This window comes from Rosa rugosa, chromosome 2, assembly GCF_958449725.1.
Source record: "Rosa rugosa chromosome 2, drRosRugo1.1, whole genome shotgun sequence".
In the NCBI taxonomy this organism is placed as follows: Eukaryota; Viridiplantae; Streptophyta; class Magnoliopsida; order Rosales; family Rosaceae; genus Rosa; species Rosa rugosa.
In genome coordinates this window covers 10,345,796-10,364,156 of record NC_084821.1, presented here as the reverse complement: position 1 = coordinate 10,364,156, position 18,361 = coordinate 10,345,796, and the positions used below count along the sequence as shown (strand labels likewise).

The window sequence follows — 18,361 nt, the reverse complement described above, 5'->3', positions numbered from 1 at the left end:
ACTAACAGGAAAGAGACGGCCAGATTTGCTCCAGATCTGGTCAGCCACAGATCAACGGTAAAGAGCCCCATGTGGATAACCACTCTAGGTGGATGGCAGAAGTTTCCTACATTTGACACCCCATGACCTGAAGAATGGGAGTGTTTTGTGCGTCATATGCTACTCTAGTTTTCTATATATAATCTAGGGTGGCTGGGAAGCACGAACTTATTCTTGCACTTGTATATGATACATAGAAAATGGTTCACAACAAATCTTGTGCTGTTCTTTATTCGCGTCTCTTACTATTCTTATTGCTACTCTTCTCTTCCAAAATAACATTTGCTAGGCTCTCTGCATCTTCAAAATCAAAATCCGGTACGTAATTAGTCCGTATCTTAATCATTTAATGAATCATACATTGTTTGATTGACGAACATGCAATCACTTATTATAGGATTGGTATATATCTATATAGGAAAATGATTGTTGGCTTCAAATGAGGCCTGAGATTTGTGGCATCAATGTTAGGTGTCATGTCATGTCAAGCACATACATCACCTATTTGTCACACTATGTCATGTGATTCTTGAGAAAAATACCATCTTGTCCTTCCAAAATATGATGGCTCTAAATTTTTTTTTAGAATATTTTTCTTTTCTTCTTTTCATTACACTCATGTTTACATTTAAACAACAAATATTTTTACTTCAATCAAGAAAAGGAAAAAAAAAAAATTTCATTCTACTCATGCATTCTTAGACTACATTTGATTCTTGTCAAACACCAGATCATGTTGAATCCTAGTTCTTAAAAATTGCTCAATGTGCAAATAAAAAGAAAAGTACAAAAGCAAAGCAATATACATGTAATTCAATCAAGAGATTTGCACATACATTTGAGTGTATATATCTGATCCCTTGCAGAAGCACATGTATATGAATTCGAAGTTTGTTGGGTTCCTGTAATTAATGAAAATATAATGTGAAAATTAAATATTCATATGATTATATATATATATATATATATAGTTAGTATTGTGGGGTAGAAAGTTATTCGTACATAATTTTAAGGGCTAATTTCATTTTACCTCCACACCTTAAATCCATTGTGCCCCTGCACTTCTAATTTCATCATATGTATTCATGTGCTCTCTAATTTAATCAATCTTATACAATCATTAGTTTTGCCTTCAAGTATTTTGCAAATTGAAAACATGGCTCTAATAGGCTCCCTAGTAGGATGATGATTTACTAACTTGGGATGCAAAATTATAACGTAACAGAGTAGAATTTCAAAATCTAAAATGAAACATAAAAGAGTAAAGTTAGTGTTATAAGATTATTATGTGGTAAAATATATTATGTGAAATTAAAAATAAAATTATATTTATTTATATGACATGACATCTAAAATTGAGGTCCTAAATATTAGGTCTCACATGAGGCCCCCTTTATGGTCCATCTATATACTAATTTATTTTTGTCTGAGCCAATTAATTATAGAAGAGAAGACCTGGCTGGACCTGCTAATGAAGTTTAGTAGTTACAACGCGAGCAAACCGTTTTCACGGAAGCTGGAGTACGGACGGAAAGCTACAGTCACTACAAAAAAACAAGCTTTTCGCGACATATATATTGCGACACATTAGCGCGGCCGTCGCAATTATTCATTAAAAGGCATAGATAATTGACAAAAAAAAAAAATTACTCGGAGCCAAACTATTCGCTACAATGGTTTAAGTAATGTCGCAAAAGCACAGCAAAAGTTAAAAGATAACTGCTATTCGCTACATATAGGAACACATCTCGTACTTGAGATCTTTTTAGAATTAACCTAGGTTATTGACCGTGTCTCTGCCAAGAGTCAACTGCTCTTAGTTTCCCCTCTTTCCCTCTCAGAAGGATAGTGATTGAAGCCTCAAAAATTGATACCCATCAAGAAGTTCCTGTAACAGATCATCTTCTTCCTCCTCCAAAAATAGGTCTTCACTTCTTGACACTCTATCTCCTCTTATCTCAGTCACAAAAACCTTAAGACCTCCGAAATCCAAAGGTAAGCTCTTTCTCGCTCCTTTCTTCTCTAACTTGCTATTTTGTGTTTTCGACTGATTCTGGGTTCGTTTTATTTGTATTTGGTTTCGTTAATGCTTGTTTAATTCGGAGGATTAATGGATAAGGGGTCTTGAGAATTAATCCAAGTGCGATAGATTCAGTTTAATTGTGTCTATATTTAATTGATATGATCAATTTTTTGTTCGCTTCACATAGTGCAGGAGACAACCCAAAACAAATTAAGGTCTTCTAGATATTTGGGTGGCCTAGTTCTTCATGTGATCGATGGGTAAACTATATGTTTTCTTTCATTGTGATATTTGCATATTAGTAATCAAAGTCTTTTTTTATATTTGGAATTAGTAATCAAAATCTAATAATTGAATGTCAACAGGAAAAAGCCCCAATTCTTATTTGTCTTGTCTACCCTAATTTGATCTAATAAGCAAAGGTATATCTTTCTTTAGATGTCTTGATCTTTTTTTGTTCATGATGATTTATAGTTAAATTGATTTATACGAGTTTTAGCAAAAACTTAGATTTTAGAAGATGAGAAGTGTAAAATTTGCCGACTTTGGATACCTATATACAAACCAAGTGTCTAGCTACTTATTCAGTGATAATTTTGTATAGTTGGTAATCCTTGCTGTTTGAAAATTTCATAAGTATATATGTATGTGTATGCTTGATTACTCATTTGAGTTCATCCAAAGATTAACACATGTCTCTGTAAGTAGCTCTGTAAGTCTGCATCATAATCAAACTTATTAATAACTGGTTTGATGCAAGATTGTTTAAACCACTTAGTTGGGTCACTTTTGATTTATTTAGAGATATCTTGACCTTTTTTTTTTATATATTTATCTATGTTTCCTCCTCTGATTTGGATAAACTGGGTTTTTCTTTTTCTTTTGCAGGGCTTTGAACTTCTATTTGTGACAAGCACTCTCACTTGAGGTAATGAATCTAGTTTTTGGACTGCATTTATGATTAATTTAGGACAAGCACTTGAGCTTAACTTAGTTATGATTTTATATAACTTTGATTTTGGTTACTATTCATAGTTCTGGGAGTTTTAGCTTTCTTTCTTGTTTTTTTCCTTGTTGTGTGGTTTGATTGGAGAGATAAGTTTTGTTGCAGCTTTGCTTCTTCTTCTTTTTTTTTTTTTTTTTGAACTTTACATCTTTGCTTTGATTCTATTGTTGAAGCACAACTATATACTGAAATCATAGATAGATAAGCATGTTAGCACAACATTTATCTTTTTTCTCATGGCCATGCTAATTATGTCTAATTGTATATGTGCAGGGTTGGAATCAAGATTACATACCGTACATGCATGTCCATATGATTATTTTGAATAGTAATATTTGTATATGACATTAGAATATTTTTTGTATAAACAGTTAACATCATATATGATGTTTATTTGTTATAAGTGAAAGGCATTTATAATGTAAATGCAAATTGTGTTTACCTCTTTCTGCGACAGCCATCTTGGCTGCTGTAATTTTTTTTTATTTACCTCACCAAGTATTTGCGACGGATAAAAAGCGTCGTAATCTTGTCGCAAAAGGTTTTTACAACGTTTTTTTACGTGTCGCATTTAATGATAATTATTTATGACATAATTTCTTGCGACACTAAAAGAAACGTCGCAAAACCGTCGCAAAAGGTTATTGCGACGCCACTTTATGTGTCGTAAAAAGTGAAAAAGTATTTGCTACGCGTTTTATGCCGACGGTTCACCAAGCGTCGCAAAACCGTCGCAAAAGGTTATTTACGACGCTTTTAGATCTTTTTACGACATTTTTCTTATGTCGCAAAAAACCCCTTTTTTTGTAGTGAGTACCATCTCCCCCGGAGCCAATTTGTTGTGGGCAGGGACCTACGAAACCTTAATTAATGCAGCCGACATAGTAGTGAAATGTTTGCTTGTTCTTACAAATAAACCAGCGAAGATCTACAGCAATTCGACTTCCAGACAAGACCATTGTCTCTTTGTAATAATATTGGCTTCGTTATTTGAGCCTTTCAGAGGACTTCTTTGTTGTTATTTACATGTCTAGACTATTGTTAACATATTTGTATCATTTTTCTCTTGATGAAAATAAGGCAGATGATTGTTGGGCATCAAATGAGATATAAGATTTGTGTACTCAATTTTAGTTGTCGTGTCATGTCAAGCACACATCATATATTTGCGTTCTATATATGAGTAGATTTGTCCATTGATTATATCTAGTTCGGTACCTTAACAATTATCAATTTTGTTGAAAATTTGTAAAAGTGATCTACACGACCTAAATATTTAATTAACAGTCGAGATACTGAAATACATTTGAAAAATGGGTCCCTCAGTGGATATATATATATATATATCCTATCCAGAGCGATGAGTCGCTCTGAAATTTCAGAGCGATGTTAGGGTTTAGGGTCACTTTTCGGTCGCATATCCACATCTTGACAGTTCAATTTTTAGGTACTAATGTATAGATCATCTTTGCAAAATTTCAGTCAAATTGATGGTCGTTAAGACATTGATAACACTCTTGTCTAAAAGGCTATGCTTTTGTATATATCCCTTCCACTAAGGGATCCTCTTTTTTTGGCCACTTTAAGGGATCCCTTGTTGGACCCACTTTCCGATCGTATTTCAGCATTTCGATCGTTCAGTTTTTAGGTCTTAATGTATAGATCATTTCTACAAATTTTCAGCCTAATTGATGATTGTTAAGATATCGAATTAGATTAAATCAATAGACGAACCGAATCTGTCTAACCTCAACCGTTCGTGTTTATAATTGTAAATCACAGTTTTGAATGCATTAACGATGATCAATTTGGCTGAAACTTTGCAGAAATTATCTACTCATATAGACTTAAAATCTAAACGGTCAAGATTAATGTAGATATATATACAGAGCCCTTCTAGTTAGGGATCCTTTTTTTTTTTTGGCCATTTTAAGAGATCGCTTATTAGTTCAACTTTTCGATAACATCTGGCATTTTAAGAGATCTATAATAAAAAAAAAGGATCCCTCACTAAAATTTGAGTTTTTTTTTTTCTTTAGTTTAGATTATTGTAGAAAATAATTATGGCTGCTATTAACATGAAATATTTTCTTCTATCACTTAATTCAATTTAGGGTGGTTCTAGTTGGCCTCCAAATTTGATATTTGGACATCTATTACTTATTAAACCTTCACTTCACTTTTTTAAATACTTAAAAAGCTTAATTTTATCAAAACACCCTTGACTAATTAAATCTGTATATATTGATCAACAATTTGTTGTTGTTTTTTTTTTTCTTCTTTCTTTCCTTTATTTTTTTTTGTTTTTTTGTATCTCTGTTTTTTGAAAGAAATGTGGATTTCATTAAAATGCATGCCAAGATGGCCATTACATATCCTTCTGTTGCCTTCAACTATAGACAGATCAAGAAGTTGTAGTAAGAGAAACTACTGTTATACATAGAGATAGACCACCTATATTCGAACTAATCGCTCACTTATTAAAGTGAGCCTATAAACTATGGGGGTTTTGAGACATAGCATATAGGCCCAACACCACACAAGAACCTAGCTTTCTTGCTCGCCCTTCAAGCTAGGGCTAGAAGGTTTGGCTATGTAGGTCAGCCATAGAACTTCTTCCGCACCAACTTTCCTTGGTTTAGGCTCCGAAGGAGAGGTCCGATCCAATATGAAGTGGGTCCGACAGTAGCCCAACAATTTGACAACCCCTTTTGATCTGGAAGAACTAACCTGGGCCCAAACAAAAGCCCATTTGGACATAACATTGGCAACCCCAGTTACTATGGGCACCCAAGCCTTTGAAAGCCGACCACTGATAGTTAGCCTAGCAGCGCCGCCGGTCACCGCCGTCATCCTCAACTTAGTTGCAGCCCCACTAGCGCTGCTGCATAGCACTTGCAGTGCACCTCCAATTGCCCTAAGCACTCTATTCCGTATAAAACCCGATGTGCCCAGCCTAAAGATAGGATCATCCAGGCGAGAATCGAGCCGTCGAGATTCAGGCCATAGCATGGGTACTGCCATCAGATCCATGACAATTGCAAACAGAAGCAATAATACCCAAAGTTGTTCCAAGTTTGATCCATTGAGACTTTGACGCCGAACAACATTGCAAGGCAGTGCCAGAAGTGGCGTCACTTCCATCTCAACCTCGCAGGGAACCATCACGCTAGTCGCATAGCGAATCTGGCCACCCTCTCGACTTGGATTCAGGCCGTCTCCCTGATCTGGACCCCACCAGACAACCCCATGATGATCATCAGGCCAATCAAATTGCCAATACTTTGAATCCCTCACGCCGCCGCCATGGATATCAGTGGTAGAGCTTGAGAGGTGTAGATGAGATGGTACCCAATTGGATGGATTGAACGATAGGGAAGGACCCGAACAGACATGCCCTGGGTTTGGAAGTCGGCCGGAGCCGCTGTGTTCATCGCTGCCACAAGAAGGCTGCGCTAGTGTTAGCGCGAGAAGCGTCGCTGGGAGTGCTAGGGTTTTCATCTTTTTTTTTATAATACATGTTTATTATTGTCTTTTTTTATCTCTGTCAATTCAACCATGAAGAATTCTAATTAGAGCAATAATTGTTCGTCTTCTTCGTGAATTGTAAAGATGCTACCATAGTTAAGAGAACATGGGTGTTGTGTAGAAGTTGATCAATTCACATTAGCTATGACGGAATAATTTAAGATTATAATGGAAGGGACTCAAGAGAAGGAAACATACTCAATTTATAGAAGAAAATAAAGGAAACCAATTCAAAAATTGAAGGTAGCCGGAGTATTTCACTATTGATTACCATGCAAATTTATAAATGACAATTGATTTAAGAAAGTTCTATGTCCTACCTCAAAAAAAAAAAAAAAAAAGTTCTATGTTGGGATGAACTCATTCTTATTCCTAACATGACTCTTGTATTATATTATGGAGCCATCATAAGAAATTAATGATTATATTTGTCTCATCCCAACATAGAACTTTCTTATGATGGCTCCATAATCATTATAAGAATGAGTTGACAAAATCTTCTTACAATTTTTTTTTTCCTTTACTCTCTCTATCCTTATTTGTCTTTTCATACGAGTTAATAAAATCCAGTAATAATTGAAAAAAAAAAAAAAAGATGGAGATCTAAGTATTAAATTTGGAGGTCCAATTAGAACCACCCATTTTATTTCCTAAGTATTAAAGAAACCCAAAAAGTCCTTTTCTATATTTCTCGGTTTATTTCAATGTTTATCTCTTTTTCCATAAGAGAGCCTCTAATCGACAACAAAAAAACAAAATCAAGGGTCTCTTTGATGAAAATGATGTCTGGCAGGATTCACAGAATGGGATCGATAAAGTGGTTTTGGATTATTTCCAATCTATTTTTAGTTCTCAGCCTTCCGACTTGGAAGCTCAGGAGAAGGTACTACAAACCATTGCGCCAAGGGTCACGGATCCAATGAATGAGACCTTACTGGCCCCGTATAGCATGGAGGAGATTCGGGAAGCTCTTTTTCAAATGCACCCTTCCAAAGCTCCGGGGCCTGATGGTATGTCTCCTTTGTTTTTTCAGAAATATTGGGACTTGGTGGGTCATGAAGTGAGTAATGCTGCTATGTCTCTGTTGACTAACTTGGAGATGCCCCCGGATTTGAACTTTACTCATGTGGTTTTGATTCCAAAAATTAAGGAAGTGGTGAATATGTCGCACTTGAGACCCATAGCTTTGTGCAATGTCATTTATAAGATTGCATCCAAAGTTGTTGCTAACAGGTTGAAGACCTTTCTACCAGCTCTTATTTCATCTCAACAGAGTGCTTTTGTACCAGATCGCCTAATCACTGATAATACACTTGTGGCTTCAGAGGTTGCTCACTACATGCATAAATTGAAATGGGGTCAGGAGGGTTTTTTGGCTCTTAAGTTGGACATTAGCAAAGCCTATGATAGGCTGGAGTGGAGTTTTTTGCAGAAAATTATGCTCAAGATGGGGTTTGCTAGTCAGTGGGTGGAACTGATTATGTTTTTTTCTATCCACGGTACGTTATTCCTTTCTCATTAATGGCACTGCCAGAGGTTTCATTGCTCCGCAGCGGGGTCTGAGGCAGGGTGACCCTATCTCGCCCAACTTATTCCTGCTATGTGCTGAAGGTTTATCGGCTCTTATTTCTCATGCTGTTGCTAGTGGTCAATGGCAGGGGTTACGTATTTGTGATGGGGCTCCTGTTATTAGTCACTTGCTCTTTGCTGATGATAGCATGTTATATTCCTATGCTAGTCCTCAGGATTGTTCTCTTATTCGTCAATTACTTAGTATTTATGAGAAAGCGTCGGGGAAGCAAATTAATTTGCAGAAAAGTAATGTGGTGTTCAGTAGTAGTGTGCTTCCCCACTTGCAAGAAAGTATGGTGAATATTTTGGGAGTTCAGGTGGTAGACAAGCATGAGAAATACCGGGGTATCCCTACTTTAGTAGGTCGGTCCAGGACAGATACATTTGCCTATATTAAAGACAACTTGTCCAAGAAACTGACAGGATGGTGGTCTAAATTATTAAGTAGTGCTGGTAGAGAGATCTTAATCAAGGTAGTAGCTCAGGCTATGCCTCTGTATACGATGAATTGTTATCTGCTACCTCAGTCTCTTATTCAGGAGCTTCACCAATTATGTGCTCAGTTTTGGTGGGGTAGTACGGAGGAGAAGAGATCTATGCATTGGCGTGCTTGTGATGATTTATGTAAACCCAAGAGCATGGGAGGTACGGGTTTTAGACATTTATTTGCTTTTAATCTTGCCATGTTAGCAAAGCAAGGGTGGAGATTAATCCAAAACCCGGATTCTTTGATTGGCCGGCTTCTAAAAGCTTTGTATTTGCCCCACTGTAATTTTTGGGAAGCTACTTTGGGGTCACAACCCTCTTACGCTTGGAGGAGTATCCTGCAAGGTAGAGAGATTCTACGGGCAGGTATCCGGAGACATATTGGCAATGGGACGACCACTAATATCTGGGCAGATCCTTGGCTAATGGGGGAGGACTTGAGTTTGTATTGGTCCGATCGAGCTAATATGGTTGCAGATATGTTTCTTGCTCCAGGTGTGTGGGACTCTACTCTTTTATCTAATTTATTCCCTACACATATTGTTCAGAAGATACAGGCAATTCCCCTTAGCCCTCAGAACCATGCAGACAGATGGATTTGGGATGCTGATAGAAAAGGTAGATTTACAGTGAAGTCTGCTTATCATATTGCTAGGTGTAGGATTCTTGAAGACGCACCTTCTAATCCTAACCCTAGTGCAGCTCTTTGGAAACAATTATGGTATGCCCCTGTGCCAGGTAATGTGAAGGTTTGTGCTTGGAAGGCGGCCTCTAATATTCTTCCTACACGAAGCAGGCTTAGTGAAAGAGGTATTGATATTGATACCCAATGTCCGTTTTGTGATGAAGAAGTTGAGTCCCCTATTTATGCCCTACGAGATTGTCCCCATGCAGTTAGTATGCACCAAGTAGCTCATATTCCTAATCTCTCAGGTGCCTCTTGTGTTGCGGACTGGTTGGTGTCCATTTACTCACAGTCCCCTGCAACTTTTGCTCCTTTATTGATGACCATCTGGGCTACTTGGCGTAACAGAAACTCCCGGATTTGGGATGAGGAGTGTAAGTTGGCTACTGATATTGTGCCAATAACGATGGGTTGGTGGGAGGATTACAAGGCTGCTCGCACTCCCTCACCTTCTGTTCATAGATCAGGGTATTTGACCCATTGGAAAAAGCCTCCTATTGGTTTTATTAAATTGAATGTTGATGCGGCTTTTTGTTTGGATTCGGGTATCACAGGATTGGGAGGTGTGTTCAGGGACCATGAAGGAGTTGTTATGGGGGGCTTTCGACATACAGTAATGATGTCTAGTTCTGCTCGGCATGCGGAGTTGTTGGCTTTGCTTCTAGGAGTGCAGTTGGCTATTGATCGGCATTTCACACCGGTGATAGTGGAAACAGATTGTATGGATTTGGTTCAAGCTATCTCTGACTCATCCCTTGATCAATCGGAGTTGGGTTTCTTAATTGATGACTTGCGACACATGTTGCACGAAGCTTTAGATGCTAGAGTGGTTTTTGGTTGTAGGCAGGTTAATCTAGTAGCGCATACTTTAGCGCAGGAGGCCAAAGCTGGTCAATTTGGTAGTGATTTCTTTACCAACATCCCTCCAAGTGTGGAGGCTCTCATACTCTCTGATTGTAATGATGTTTCATCAATGAATTAGTTTTTCATTTCGATCAAAAAAAAAAAAAAAAAAGATAATTAGTCTTTTCTACTCATGGAATTTTCTATCTGTATATGATCAACAAAACAAGGGCTGCACTATTTACACGGTTCCTTTCATTCTAATGCTATTGTTCTCATCCAATGTAATCTTCTTTTCCAAAGCTTCCGAAATTCCTCCTGCTGAGTTCATGGAGATTACTAGAGCAAAATCACAGTCGTCACCAGTTGGCGGACGAAGCCTATTAGCCGTCAACAAGCCACCTATAGGAGTACGTTCCGGTTGAACCATCGCATTCAGATCATATTGGTTGAAGCTTCATTTGGTTGATCATCGGCGGGTTCATGTATAAATAGTATTGGTAGCCAGTGCATTTGCGCAAGAGATGTTCATTAATTTATAGTGCTTTTGAATTTAGCTATTATTATTATTATTATTATTTTCTTTTCAGCAACTTAAGAAATTAAGAACAAAGTAAAGGAAGATGAACGAGCGTGTATTCCTAGTGTGCCTGTATTTTGACTAAAATGTGGATTGCAATGGGCGCTTTTATTCTGGTTTAAGTCGAACTAAAATCATTGCTTTTGCATGCATATTTATTGTAGAACCCTTTATTGTATGAGAAAAAGAAACTAATTTGCATTCTCTCTTAACCTTCCTAATTTTAGAAAAAGAAACTAATCGATTAGTCACAAATTCATTATGGGACAAGGTTAAGAAATTTGTAATTTTGTAATTGCCACATATTTCCATATAATAAAATGCTTAAAAAATTTATGTAAAAAGAAAGGTTATGAAATAATCCAAAACCAAATTCAGCGAAAATACTCTCTTTGTTGTAGAGAAACTGAAATTGAGAGAAATTTTCTATCTATTCTTATTGATAATAGGGGCCTCTTTATATAGAGGATTACAATGCATAGAATCTTAATCATACAAGGAAAGTAATCGTACATTGAATAGGAATCTAGATCCTTCTAATTTAACCCTATTACCACTAGGTCAAGTAACCTAGGGTTTGGGTCAAACACAAATTAGGGTTTACTTGAACACTCCCCCTTGTGTTGCCCAAACACGGTACTTCTCTCGTTGCCTCGTTAAAAACCTTGCCGAGTAACAAAAACCCAGTGGGACAAAAATAACCTCGGTCGAAGGGGAAAAAGAGCACAACACACCCTTCACGTTTCGAGACGAACATGTAGACATCTCCCCCTGATGTCTGCGCCTTCCCCTGATGACTACGATCATGGGAGTTCAGATAATTTCCGCAAGCCAATTCTTGCCACATGTTTCTCGAACGTGGATTTGGGCAATGACTTAGTAAATAAGTCTGCCACATTGTCCTCAGATCGAACCTGGTTCACTTTGATCTTGAGGAGCTTCTGTTGTTGCTGATTGTAGAAGAATTTAGGCGATATGTGCTTGGTATTGTCGCCTTTGATGTAGCCTTGCTTCATTTGTTCAATGCAAGCAGCATTATCCTCATAAATGCTTGTTGGCTCATCTGTGGTAGACTTCAAACCACAATTGCTTCGAACATGCATAACTATGGACCGAAGCCATATACATTCACGAACTGCTTCGTGAAGAGCAATAATCTCTGCATGATTCGAAGAGGTAGCGACTAAGGTCTGCTTTGTATACCGCCAAGATATCGCGGTCTTTCCCATGGTGAAAACATAACCAGTTTGGGAGCGACCTTTGTGTGGGTCAGAGAGGTACCCAGCATCAGCAAAACCTTCCAAAACACTTATATCGTTTTGGGATGGGGAGAGGGAACGCAATCCACCATGTGTGGCGTCCCTGGCACTTTATGGGTCAGAATCCATCTTCTCTCTGTAGGGATAGAACAAGCCCATATCGATCGTACCACTTAGGTATCGAAAGATATCTTTAACACCAGTCCAATGACGATGTGTTGGCGCAGAGCTATATCTAGCTAGCAAGTTCACAGCGAATGAGATATCCGATCTTGTGCATTGTGCTAAGTACAATAATGCGCCTATTGCACTTAGGTAGGGCACTTCTGCCTCTAGCACTTCTTCATCGTCATCTTTTGGACGAAATTGATCCTTCCTTGGATCAAGACTATGGACGACCATTGGGGTGCTTGAAGGCTTAATCTTGTCAGTGTTGAAACGCCTAAGCATCTTTTGGGTATAAGCTGATTGATGAATTAGGATACCATCTCTACGGTGCTCAAGTTCTAAACCGAGGCAAAACCGTGTTTTCCCAAGATCTTTCATCTTAAACTCGGATTTCAAGTGTTCAGCGGTTTCCCTTAACTCTTTAAGGGTGCCAATTATGTTCATGTCATCGACATGAACCGCTACTATTGCAAATCCGGAACTTGTCCTTTTTATGAACACACATGGGCATAGTTCATTGTTGACATATCCCTTTCCAATCAAGTAGTCACTTAGACGGTTATACCACATCCGTCCGGATTGTTTCAATCCATATAGTGAGCGTTTCAATCTAATCGCAAACACGCTCCGTGGTTTAGAGCCACTTGATTTGGGTAACTGAATTTCGTCTGGAATCTTCATGTATATCTCTGTATCTAGATCCCCATATAGATACGCAGTAACCACATCCATAAGCTGCATGTTCAGTTTTTCAGAAACTACCAAACTGACAAGGTAGCGGAATGTTATGACGTCCATTACGGGAGAATAGGTCTCCTCGTAGTCGATTCCAGGGCGTTGTGAGAAACCTTGCGCCACAAGGCGAGCTTTGTACCTTACAATCTCGTTTTTCTCATTACGCTTTCTAACGAATACCCATTTGTGACCAACTGGTTTGGTGTTGGGCGGTATTGGCACAACTGGTCCGAATACCTTTCTTTTCGCTAGAGAATCAAGTTCTGCCTGGATCGCATCTTTCCACTTTGGCCAATCAGCTCTACGTTGGCATTCATCAACGGAGCGTGGTTCGATGTCATCGGTCTCAATAATCTCACGCGCCACTGAATACGCGAATACATCATCAATGATGATGGAGTTTCTTTCCCACGTCCCATGTACACTAGTGTAATTAACAGAGATCTCTGCGTTCTCAGGGATAGGTTCTGACATTGAGGCGTCCCCCAATGATGTCTCTTGGACATAACCATAATCCGGAACATTCTCATGGGACGGATTTTGAGTATCGATGATCAAAGGATTTGTTTGTGCCTCATTCTCTCTCTTTCTAGGGCGAGTATCCGTCGAACCAATCGGTCTGCCGCGCTTTCTTGCGGGACCTGCGGCCATAGATGCCACATCATTGCCATGTTGGGCAATGGCGCCATCTCCTGGTGTCACAGGAGAGGCGTGATGTCCAGTATTTGGGACATCGATCCTTGCAGGCACGTTTGCAGCAGGTATGTGTGATCTCGTCACTTTGGCAACATCAGAAAACGCATCAGGTAGAGTGTCTGCTACGTTCTGGAGCTCGATTATTCTTCGCACTTCAAGTTCGGACTGTGCGGTACGGGGATCGAGATGAGACATAGTGGGGACAGACCACGACAATTCCTGTCGTTCCTGTTGAACATATGTGTTCTTATCTCACCCTAACGATGGGAAGACTGTCTCATTAAAGTGACAATCCGCAAATCTAGCGGTAAAGAGATCGCCTGTCAAGGGTTCAAGGTAGCGGACAATCGTTGGAGATTCATATCCAACATAAATGCCCATTCGTCGTTGTGGACCCATCTTAGTACGCTGTGGTGGCGTAATAGGCACATAAATGGCACACCCAAAAATGCGTAAGTGCGAGATATCAGGCTCGTACCCAGTCAAGGGTTCGCCTGTCAAGGGTTCAAGGTAGCGGACGATCGTTGGAGATTCATATCCAACATAAATGCCCATTCGTCGTTGTGGACCCATCTTAGTACGCTGTGGTGGCGTAATAGGCACATAAATGGCACACCCAAAAATGCGTAAGTGCGAGATATCAGGCTCGTACCCAGTCACTAGCTGTAACGCAGAGTAAGATTGGGTTGCAGTGGGTCGTAGACGAATTAGTGTCGCTGCATGCAATATTGCATATCCCCAAGCAGAAACAGGGAGATTGGTGCGCATAACCAATGTCCGGGCTATCATCTGTAGTCTTTTGATAGCGGCTTCTGCGAGACCATTTTGGGTATGAACATGGGGAACTGGATGCTCTACATCAATCCCCAGTGACATGCAATAGTCGTCGAATGTTTTTGATGTAAACTCCCCAGCATTATCAAGTCTAATTGACTTAATAGGATGGTCAGGGTAGTGAGCTCGTAAACGGATAATCTGGGCGAGGAGTTTAGCATAAGCAGCATTTCGAGTGGACAATAGCGCGACATGTGACCAGTGTGTCGACGCATCAACCAATACCATAAAGTATTTAAAAGGTCCGCATGATGGTTGAATTGGTCCACAGATATCCCCTTGGATTCTCTGTAAGAACGGAATGAGTATTTTGGGATCCTTTGCGTAGGATGGTCTCAGTCCTAATTTCCCGAATGAACAGGCTTTGCAGAAAGAGCGAGGGGCCTTAGAAGCAACCAAGGAGGATTTTGGTTGGGCCTGAGCGACTGAAGCGCTATTAGAAGCAAAATGTGTGACTACATCTCCCATCATGGCATTCGAGCCATGGGAATTTCTGTTTATGGCGTCATGTTCATTGGGAGGAACAACCATGGCGTCATGCTCATGGTTGGCGCCATTGATGGCGTCATCACATGGGACTTGGGCGGCCCTATGGCGTCCCAAGACGGCTGCAGCGCCAGATGCTGCAATTGTTGCGGTCTTGCTAAGTCCTGCAATCAATTTTCGATTCTTGCTTCTTCTCACTCTGAAGAATGGATGTCCGTGTGAAGTCTTTAGTATACGGAGCATCATATCACGACCAGGATGTCCTAGTCGGTCATGCCAAAGCCAATATGTGTCTGAATCCAAGAGATCTTCTCTTATGACATTATTGGATTCAATAGGTCGAATTGTAGTGACATAAAGTCCACTAGATTGACACATAAGCTTCTCTAAGATGCGCTTTCTTCCGCAATCATTAGAGGTAATGCAAATGAATTCTCTTCCGTTCTCACTATGCGTTTCCGCATGGAATCCGTTGGCTCTAATATCTTTAAAGCTCAATAAGGTTCGATTTGCCTTAGGAGCGTAGAGAGCTTCAGTGACTTTAATCAAGGTGCCATTAGGCAAAAGGAATTGGGCCATTCCATGTCCTTGAACTAAACCTGATGGCCCAGTCATCGTAGTCACAGATGAATATGTAGGCAACATTTCCAAGAATAATTGCCTATGTCGTAGAATGGTGTGCGTAGTCGCACTATCCGCAAGACATTGAAGTTCATCCATTCCTAAAAGAAAAGCTCGTAATTAAAAAGGAGTCATAAAGAAAAGAACTCAACTTTTATTAATAAGCCAAATGGAATTACATCATCGTTTCTTTAACCAAAGGAGATCTAATCCAATAAACTAGTTAATGCAAAACAATGGTAGTCGTCTAACTCCTTTCGATAATTCCAATGTAAATGTGACCAGGTGAGTAGAGAGATGTCGGTGGAGCGAGGCTCACTTAAGTACCACTTATCTCAAAACCTTTCTAGACATCACGCTCACATTGAGTACGCCTACTTTGAAGAAAGACTAATAGCATTGGCATCTACTACAAAAATAATATGGCAATTGCCTACATCTCTTGGAAATAAAAAGACTTAATCAAAATCGCCAGTTTCTGGGTCTTGATCCTTGTAGTCTTCCACCCTTAGATCGAGATCTCCATCTTGATCTTCTTGTTCCATGTAATTTGCCTCCCTTGCTTCACGATACATTTTGTATGCGTTTGCAACGTTCTGGGATGCAGTACACTTCTTTGCCCAATGTCCACTTGATCCACATCTGAGACAAGCATCATTATGGTCAGGTTCCCTTGATCGAGGCGCTCTGGGAGCGTTTTGTGGACGGTTATTGCCTTTGGTGGCGTTACCACCATAACCAGAGGCTTGGCCTCTCTCTCTCTTCACACGTTTACCTCCACGGTTCCGTGGACGCCTATCTTGGCGATTTCCTTCCTCTTTAGGGCGAGAATATGGACTAGAACGTCCAGAATTATCCCTACTCTTAGGGTTTCGCTCCTTGCGTCCTCCCTTGGAGGCGCGACTATAATTAGACTCCGGATTTGACTTGGTTCCCACAGGTCTGGAGTTATAGTTATTCACAAGTATGTTGTCGTGCTTTTCAGCTACGTTCAAGGCACCAATGAGCTCATGAAATCTTGTGATACGTCTAGCATTGACATCTGTTAACGTTAGTGATCCGTGGGATCTCTAGTTAGCTTTAGAGAGAGAGAGAGAGAGTGACACAAGATGTATAGTGGTTCGCCTCCGCATGAGTGGGAGACTACGTCCACTTGAAAGCTATACTAGTGTGTCGAGCCTTGCGGCCTAACAAGATTACAAAGTATGTAATGGGATGAATGATTGTGTTGAGTTGTGGGAGGAGGCATTCCTTTTATAGATGAAGGAATGCTCTTCCTTTACATGTTTTTCGATGTGGGATAAGCAACCACACAATTCTAGTCTAGAAAGCCTAGTTGTGAGGGCATCTTGGCAAGGGCGGGAACGTGGCTTCCCGGTGGCGGATTTGCGACTTCTGGATACCGCCGCGTAGCCTGAACATAGGGCTACACGATGCATGTCTCGGTTGGGCCTTGCCATGTCTCGTTGATGTCCCAAAGTGGGAGTTACTTATGCTTGGTGAGATAGCAAATACTCCATATTATTGGAGGTATGTACAAGTCCCCGAAGTCCCCAAGTAAGAGGAGCTTCTTGGTTGGGGAGTTCAAATCATGAAGTCATCAAGCATAAGTAACCGGGCTGTACGGAGCCCCTACAAGTCCCCGAACTCCGTAAGCAAGAAGGGACTCGTTAACCTGCACAACAAAGACAAGAAGACAGGCATATGTAGAATGCTAGTTGCATTGGGCAACAAATGTGAGTTGCATCGATATGCGTTTTGGCATATATAAACGTATGGGGTGCGTGAGACATGGTCGTGTGAGCATATGGATTGCATATGATAAATGTGTGATGCGCACAAGGAGATGTAAGTTGCATGAGCGGTGCGAAGGTAAGCGTTTGTAACGTGTAAATGATGAGTACGTGAACGCTTGTGTTGGTTTGGGTTGTCGCTCGTATTAATGGAACGCGAAAAGAATTCAATTTGTCGCAAGCGACAAATGGTAGAAGAATTCAATGTTCCATTAACAGGTGGTGTGTCGAGTAGACATGTGGGATGCCGGGAAGGCATGAGCGGAAGCTCAATGGGATGCCGGGAAGGCATGAGCGGAAGCTCAATGGGTTGCCGGGAAGGCATGAGCGGAAGCTCAATGGGATGCCGGGAAGGCATGAGCGGAAGCTCAATGGGTTGCCGGGAAGGCATGAGCGGAAGCTCAATAGGATGCCGGGAAGGCATGAGCGGAAGCTCAATGGGATGCCGGGAAGGCATGAGCGGAAGCTCAATAGGTTGCCGGGAAGGCATGAGCGGAAGCTCAATGGGATGCCGGGAAGGCATGAGCGGAAGCTCAATGGGATGCCGGGAAGGCATGAGCGGAAGCTCAATGGGTTGCCGGGAAGGCATGAGCGGAAGCTCAAGGGGTGGGCCCCTGCGAGGCCCGCTAGAGAGTCCCCGACTCCCTAGCCATGACAGACCTCCGGATGGTCGGTAATTTGTTTGTTTGAAGGGGAGCTGCACGGAGCAGAGGGTGTTGGGTAGCGATCCCAAGCTTTGGTACCCAAGCGTCGGGGTTAACTGCAGGATCAATGGCTGCCGTAGGCTGTGTTAACTGGTCCCTTGCTGCAATGCCGTGTAGCGGTCAGTGCTATTATGAGGCGTTGCCTTACTGCGTGGCGGTTTGGTCGTAGACCGTAGACTCGTAAAGTTTGTATCTGCATGAAAAAATGACAAAACACACAGAGCAAGCATGTACGATGTAGTAAAGGTGTTAATAACATGTTGTAGGCATGCTTAAGGGTCATGGAGACATGTATAGACATGG

At 40.6% G+C, this 18,361-nt stretch overlaps 1 long non-coding RNA gene across 2 annotated transcripts; it reads left to right on the top strand.

Moving 5' to 3' along the window:
- Nucleotides 1–233: 233 nt before the first annotated feature.
- LOC133732709 (uncharacterized) lies at nucleotides 234–3,875 on the top strand. 2 transcript variants are annotated; one of them, XR_009857287.1, is made up of 3 exons: nucleotides 234–357; nucleotides 1,485–2,990; nucleotides 3,342–3,875. It is a non-coding gene; the product is annotated as an uncharacterized LOC133732709 (long non-coding RNA). The 2 variants fall into 2 exon arrangements; XR_009857286.1 differs by lacking the exon at nucleotides 3,342–3,875 and having other exon boundaries at nucleotides 1,485–3,260.
- The last annotated feature ends 14,486 nt before the right edge of the window (nucleotides 3,876–18,361 follow it).